Genomic DNA, 7,155 nt, shown 5'->3' with positions numbered 1-7,155 from the left:
AAATAAATTAAAATAATTAAAATTTGTTATTAATGAAAAAATTAACAGTGTTTGTTGGCTGTCACAGAGTAGCATTGCAATCGCTACACAAAAATAGCAATATAAATTACCCCAAAGAACGGTCCGAGACGTAAGACAACCAGAGGATATAAGAAAGACAGGGCATATGGTGGTAAAGGATAGATTGTTGAAACAGGAGAATGTCATTGTCAGTGGCGTAAGGCAATGCACACAAGAAAAAGGTGTCAATGAAAAAACTACCGCTGGATCAGGTCGGCTCTTTTCCTCGTCTTTTTCAGCCCTCGACACTCAAGCCATCTTTTTAACTGAACATATGTATGTTTTTCCACCACTTTACCACTGAATTTATCACCAGAATTGGTAGGTTTAGCTCAGTAAAGATCTCGTTCTAACACAATTTACATGCATCTAGCATGAGGGACAAACGCGAGTTTGACCCCCCTAGCAACAGTTGCAAATGTCATGAATATTAATGAGCAAAGGTGACGTGTTACGTGCGTAACGCTATTGGGACGTCCATCATTGTCAATGGCAGGCAATGAGTTAAATACTATTTGAATTTAAAAAAAAAAAAAGAAGAAGAATCCACTTTACAGATGACCATAACTAGAATGAATTTCTTTTTTCCTTCCTTTTAGTTGTATTAATGTTTTTGATTGACATTTGATTCATTTAGAAACAAATTCATTCACTTGAAAATTCAATCACGATTAACAATCGCATTCGGGCCATGTGATGTTCATATACAGTAAATGTCAGGTCTTATGGGGTTACTTTTTTGTTAACCCTTTCTGAGACAGTGGTCACTACAGAGGACAGCTGTTCAAAAGCAGTCACTTTGTCATGTACGTGACGGAGGACCCAGTTGCGTATCGCAGACGCAGGATTTTATTGATGTTGACAGGCAAGGGAAAACTATCAGGTCAAGCGATAATGGCAAGTTGACATGCAGACATATGTTGAATCACTGACAACCTGACACTGGATGTTGTCTGCTCGAGGCTTATATAGTGTTCTCAGTTATTCTTTATGACATAATAAAGGGCTTTGTGATGCATGAGTGTGAAGCAATATGATGAAACATTACTAGCTGAAACATTACACATGCAAGATGATGAAACATTAATGGCTGAAACATTAATACGTGACAGAACCCCCCCTCTCAAGGATTGAGCCCACCGAGGGCTACTAATCAGAGTCCATGGCCTCATCCTCTGAGGGCATTAGTTCAATCTGGATGTCGGATGGAGGCGGTGGAAGTCTGATATGAGGGTCCGATCTACAATCCGCCCAGCTGGAACCCACATCCTCTCCTCAGGACCATATCCTTCCCAGTCCACCAGATATTGGAGGCCCCTGCCCCGACGGCGCGACTTCAGCAGGCGGCCAACTATGTAGACAGGACCGCCTTCCACCAGGCGAGGAGGGGGAGGTGGTGCCGCATTGGGGACCAGGGGGCTTTCATGGACTGGCTTTAGTTTGGAGACATGGAAGGTTGGGTGAACCCTCATAGACCTGGGTAGTTTGAGTCAGATAGCTGATGGGCTGATGATCTTCTCGATGGGAAACGGACCAACGAACCTGGGTGCCAGTTTACGTGACTCCACTTGGAGTGGCAGATCCCGGGAAGAAAGCCATACCTTCTGGCCCACTTGGTAAGCAGGGGCTGCGGTCCGTCGTCGGTTGGCTCTGATAGCATAACCAGAAACAGACTTTAAAAGAGCGGTACGAGCTTGAGACCAGGTTCGACGACATCTTCATACGCAGGCTTGGGCGGAAGGGCAGGAAGTGTCATCTTCCTGGCTGGCGAACAGGGGCGGTTGATAGCCGAAGACCGTGTGAAAGGGAGACAGGCCGGTGGCCGAGCTGGGAAGGGAGTTGTGAGCGTATTCCACCCACAGCAGATGTTGCGTCCAGGAATGTGGGTTTCGTGAAGCCATGCAGCGGAGGGATGTCTCAAGCTCTTGGTTGAGCCTTTCCGACTGGCAATTTGACTGGGGGTGATAGCCTGACTTGAGGCTCGCTGTGGCTCCCAGGAGGCGGCAGAACTCCTTCCAGAAAGAGGATGCAAACTGCGGACCCCGGTCAGATACGACATCCCTCGGTAGTCCGTGAATTCGGAACACCTGCTCCATAACCACCTGTGCCGTCTCCTTAGCAGTGGGCAATCTTGGCAGCGGGATGAAGTGGGCCATCTTGCTGAACCTGTCCACCACCGTGAGAATGACAGTGTTTCCTTCAGAAGGAGGGAGTCCAGTTACAAAGTCCATTGATATATGGGACCAAGGGCGTTTGGGGACTGGCAGGGGTTGGAGCAAGCCGACTGGGGGACGGCTGGTGGTCTTGTTCTGGCTACAGGTGGGGCAGGCCTTCACGAAGTCTTGGACATCTGTTCTCAACGATGGCCACCAGAATCGCTGGGAGAGCAGGTGGATGGTGCGTGTGACCCCAGGGTGGCAAGCCAGGTGGGAGTTGTGGCCCCACTGGATCACCTGGGACCTCAGATTATCAGGAACAAAGAGGCGATCAGTGGGGCAGGCGCTGGGGCCAGGCTGATCCCGGATGGCTTCTTTAACCTGCTCCTCAATGTCCCAGGTAAGCGTGGAAACTAGGCAGGATTCCGGGTTAACAGGACTGACAGATTCAGGGTTGGTGGGTATGATCGCCTCCTTCAGGCAGGTCTGGTGGCATCTACTGCCCCATTCTCGTACCACTCCAGTTTCCCAATCTTTGTTAGGGTTGTGCTGGCGCAGCCACGGATACCCAAGGATGAGAGACTGACCTGGTGAGGGGAGCAGATGGAAATGAATGGACTCGTGGTGGTTTCCGGACAGAAGCATGGTCACCGGGGCTGAGATGTGGGTCACTGTACCGAGTAGATGTCCATCCAGAGCTCGTGCAGGAACGGATGGGGAAAGTTGGTGACGCCGAATGCCGAGCTGCTGGGCCAGATCCACATCCATGATGTTGGCCTCCGCTCCAGAGTCGATGAGAGCGGTCAAGTGATGGGTGGTGTCAGTCAGCAGGAGGCGAATTTGGAGAAGGGGTTTACGAATGGGGGGAGACAGAAGACACGTTGAGCTCACCCGAATCTCCCCGACGTCTGATGAGCTCTGGCTTTTGCTGGGCAGGTTGCGATTCGATGACCCGCAGGTTGCGATTCGATGACCCTCATCTCCGCAGAACAGACGCAGGTTAGAGGTGAAACGTCGCTGGCGCTCTTCAGGAGTTAGGGCAGCACGGCCGATCTCCATGGGCACAGGCTGGTTTAAGTGAGTGGGAGTAGCAACTGGAACAGGCTGAGAGGCAGCGGGTGCGTTCCGACCTCCCCTCTCTCGCCGTCGGGTCTGAATCCGACGGTCAATGCAGTTTACAAGGGCAATGGCTTCATCAAGGGTTCTGGGTAAATCATAGGAGACGAGCTCATCCTTGATGTAGTCCGCCAGGCTGTGATAGAATGCGTCGATCACAGCTTCCATGTTCCAATCGCTTTGCCTCACCAGAGTTCGGACTTCAATCGAATACTCCGACACTGACTGACTGCCTTGACGGATGGTCATAAGGGCGCGGGATGTCTCAGTGTTAGCAAAGCCCGGGTCGAACACTTTGATCATTTCATCGGCAAAGGCATTGAAGTTGTTACAAGCTGGTGTTTGTCCCTCAAATTCCGCTGTTCCCCAAAGCCGAGCCCGACCAGTCAAGTGGCTGATGACGTATCCAACCTTGGCCTCTCCGGTTGAAAAGGTCCGGGGTTGCAGGGAAAATTGGACTTTGCAGCTTGTCAGAAACGCTCGTACCTGAGTTGGGCCGCCGTTAAAACGTTCGGGGTTTCCAATCTTGGGCTCGGGAGCGTCAATAGCCAAGGCTGGGTTCACCTGAGCCGAGGCTTCTGGAATCAGATCATGGGATTGTGATGGCGATGGGAGTTGCCAGTTTGGTGAGAGTTTGGATCACCTGAGTCAGTTGTTCTTGCTGTTGCTGGAGTTGCTGCTGGTGTTCGTGGCCGATCTGGATTAACGATGCGAGGTCACCAGACATCCGGGAGACCTCCTTTTCCGTTTGGTGAAGACGGTCCAGAACAGAGGGTTGATACGCTGGTTCCATTCTGGTCAGGTCGTACTGTCATGTACGTGACGGAGGACCCAGTTGCGTATCGCAGACACAGGATTTTATTGATGTTGACAGGCAAGGGAAAACTATCAGGTCAAGCGATAATGGCAAGTTGACATGCAGACATATGTTGAATCACTGACGACCTGACACTGGATGTTGTCTGCTCGAGGCTTATATAGTGTTCTCAGTTATTCTTTATGACATAATAAAGGGCTTTGTGATGCATGAGTGTGAAGCAATATGATGAAACATAACTAGCTGAAACATTACACATGCAAGATGATGAAACATTATTGGCTGAAACATTAATACGTGACACACTTAGGACCTTTAACAATTTCTTGAGAATGTGACTATTTCTGTTGTTACTTCTGATGTTCACCCCCATCCTCCATCAAATTCTTTCAAATTCCGCCATTTTCATGATGTGATACAATATCAGTTTCTTGTACACCAATACGATATTTTCTGATATTACAAAATCTACCACGACTGAATTTATTATTGGTTCAAAGGCCTCTGATCAAATCATTCTTTTTAACAAAATAGTTTGCACCAAAACGGGGAGGGGGGGAGGCAAAAGATTTTCCCGCATGTCCATATGGTTTAGAGCCAGACGGGGGGCTGAAATGGCAAAAATTTTTAAACTCCTTCCATAATGGAAATGCTGATGACGTTCCACTCTGTCGTTGCTGTCTAAACCAGGAGTGGCCAAAGTTTTTTCTCTAGGACCGCTTTCAGGAAAATCAAAAGATGCAAGGGCCAACTTGAAATCCTTCCCTTGTCATTTATTAAACAGAGGATCAGAAGTGGGTTAAAAAAAAAAAAAAATTAAATATATTTTTTTAAGATGTACATATTTAATTCTTAAGTGTTAACTCTTTGGCTGTAATTTGGAGTCCAATCCAATTTGGCTTAGAGGGCTGCCAGTCCTCTCAATATATTGGACTGGACATTGGACATCTATCGCCATCAATGGTGAAACACGATCACTCAATGTCTTCCTTCACAATGACAATGGATTTGACGTCTATAAATATCCAGTTAAGGGCTGCAACGAACTAATCAAGAGAGGTATAACAAAGAGGAAAGAGGCACTTTTTAAGGTAGTAGTGATCTTCCACCTACACACTGGGCACGCATACTACATGGGCAAATTGGAAGCACATTACCCGACACAAATCGCTCGTGTAACACGCGAGATATTTTTTACGAAAAAAACGCCATTTTTACATTTTTGCTTCAGATCGTTGTCGTGTTAACGTGGCCTAAAAGTAAAAGACGACAACAGTGATCTGTGTTTTGTGCTTCAATCAAATTGATCGGAATGTTTCTTAACTGATGGTTGTGCTGATCTACGGTATGTCCCTAATCACTAATTTTGTGACCATGCGATTACATTACGAGGGCCTTCGATCGATATACTATATCCATCAGGATCAAAGTATCGTTATGCCCTAAGTGCTGTGACTAGACAGTAGTAGTCATGACATCATACTTTGGGAACATGAACAAACTTTTATCCAAACAGACTTGCTTGGAGGCAGTCCTCGGACCTATAAATGAAGCAGACCTTGGAGGAATTTGGCCAGAATGTCGTCTGAGTGGCAGCTTATGCATGGAGAGCAAGGACCATTCAGAGCTCTGCTTTCCACAGCTGGCCAATCTGTCATGCAGGAAGTCCATACTGGAATCAATTGAAGATGTTTTTAATGCTCTGCTGTCTTTAATCTATGTCCTCACTGTGCTGCTGAAGTTGCTCGTCATTGTTGCAATCTCCCATTTCAAGCATATGTTCTTTTTCGATCTCATGTTGTCTGTTACATTTGTGATGTTTGTCTGGACTCTGAAGTTGATGTATAAGTGTTGTCTACAGTTTGCCTGAAACGGCCAGACTGTTCTCCCTGTATTTTTCAAACACTGAGATAAAAGTCTGGGACCCAGCCTATTAATGGCCTCTCGAGCAGGTACAAAATCAATCGACAAATCAGATTCGTGTATTTGCGTGACGTGTTCTTAACGAGCAACGTCAATCTTGCGCGTCCGAAGTCGTCTCCACAACAACACAGATGGTGAACAGAGCCGAGAAAATGTTCCAATCCACGGTAAAATCAGTTTTAAATTACCAAAAACACATCGACACGAGTCATTGACAACAGTCTGTCTCACGCTAGCCATGTTGAATAAACTCCGCTCTCCTCGTATGTTTCCTTCCGCGCGCAAGTCCCTCGTCATGCCCTCGTCGCTTTACTAACATCGCGTCTGCCCGTCGCTGATTGGTCCACTCCGCTGTCTGTTTGCTGTGGCTTGCTCCGCCCTGGAAATTGTGTCCGCTGAATGGTGGCCAGACTCAATAGCTGGAACAGCGGTGAGTCTGGTGTAGTTGTACTGACTGATCCCTGTTCTCAGTCTAGTACTGGATGATAGTTAGGGTATTGTAGTGATGACGTGCGCTCAGTGCAGTTGGAGACGCGAAGCAAACACCAGCGAGTCCATTTCTCAGTTCCAATAAGTTTATTCTGGTGGCGTTTAATAAGTTAACTCAAAAGCACTTTGTCCAAATAAAAGTAACAAACCGAAAGACTCAAAACGTATTCACAAAAGAACAAACAAACTAAGTAATTTCCATTCCTGCACGCTGCACTAAGACACAGTCAAAAACTGTTTGCCCTCCAAACTGCCAACCCCTGTGACATGATTAGCTGTCATTTTAAGCGTACCTGGGCTGATTCGAGGTCAGTGGAAAGATGCGATTGACAGCCTCTAGTGGCGAGGAGTAAAATTACATATAATAACCGGCCCCTAATTGCGCCTTTTAAAGCAATTACATTACCATTCAAAATGAGCCATAGATATACACACACAAAAAAAAAAGATTGATTGCCCCCAATCCCACAATGTAGTCATACCATGATCATAGACCACCAAATGGTGTTTATTTTTTAACATATTTTTTTAATGGTCGTCTCGAAACGGAGCGTTGCGGGATGTATTTGAGCTTCCTGTAATTTCCGTCTCAGT

The sequence above is a fragment of the Corythoichthys intestinalis genome, chromosome 12, assembly GCF_030265065.1.
Source record: "Corythoichthys intestinalis isolate RoL2023-P3 chromosome 12, ASM3026506v1, whole genome shotgun sequence".
Lineage (NCBI taxonomy): Eukaryota > Metazoa > Chordata > Actinopteri > Syngnathiformes > Syngnathidae > Corythoichthys > Corythoichthys intestinalis.
The sequence above is the reverse complement of the archived record's forward strand: the minus strand, read 5'-3'. Positions refer to the sequence as shown.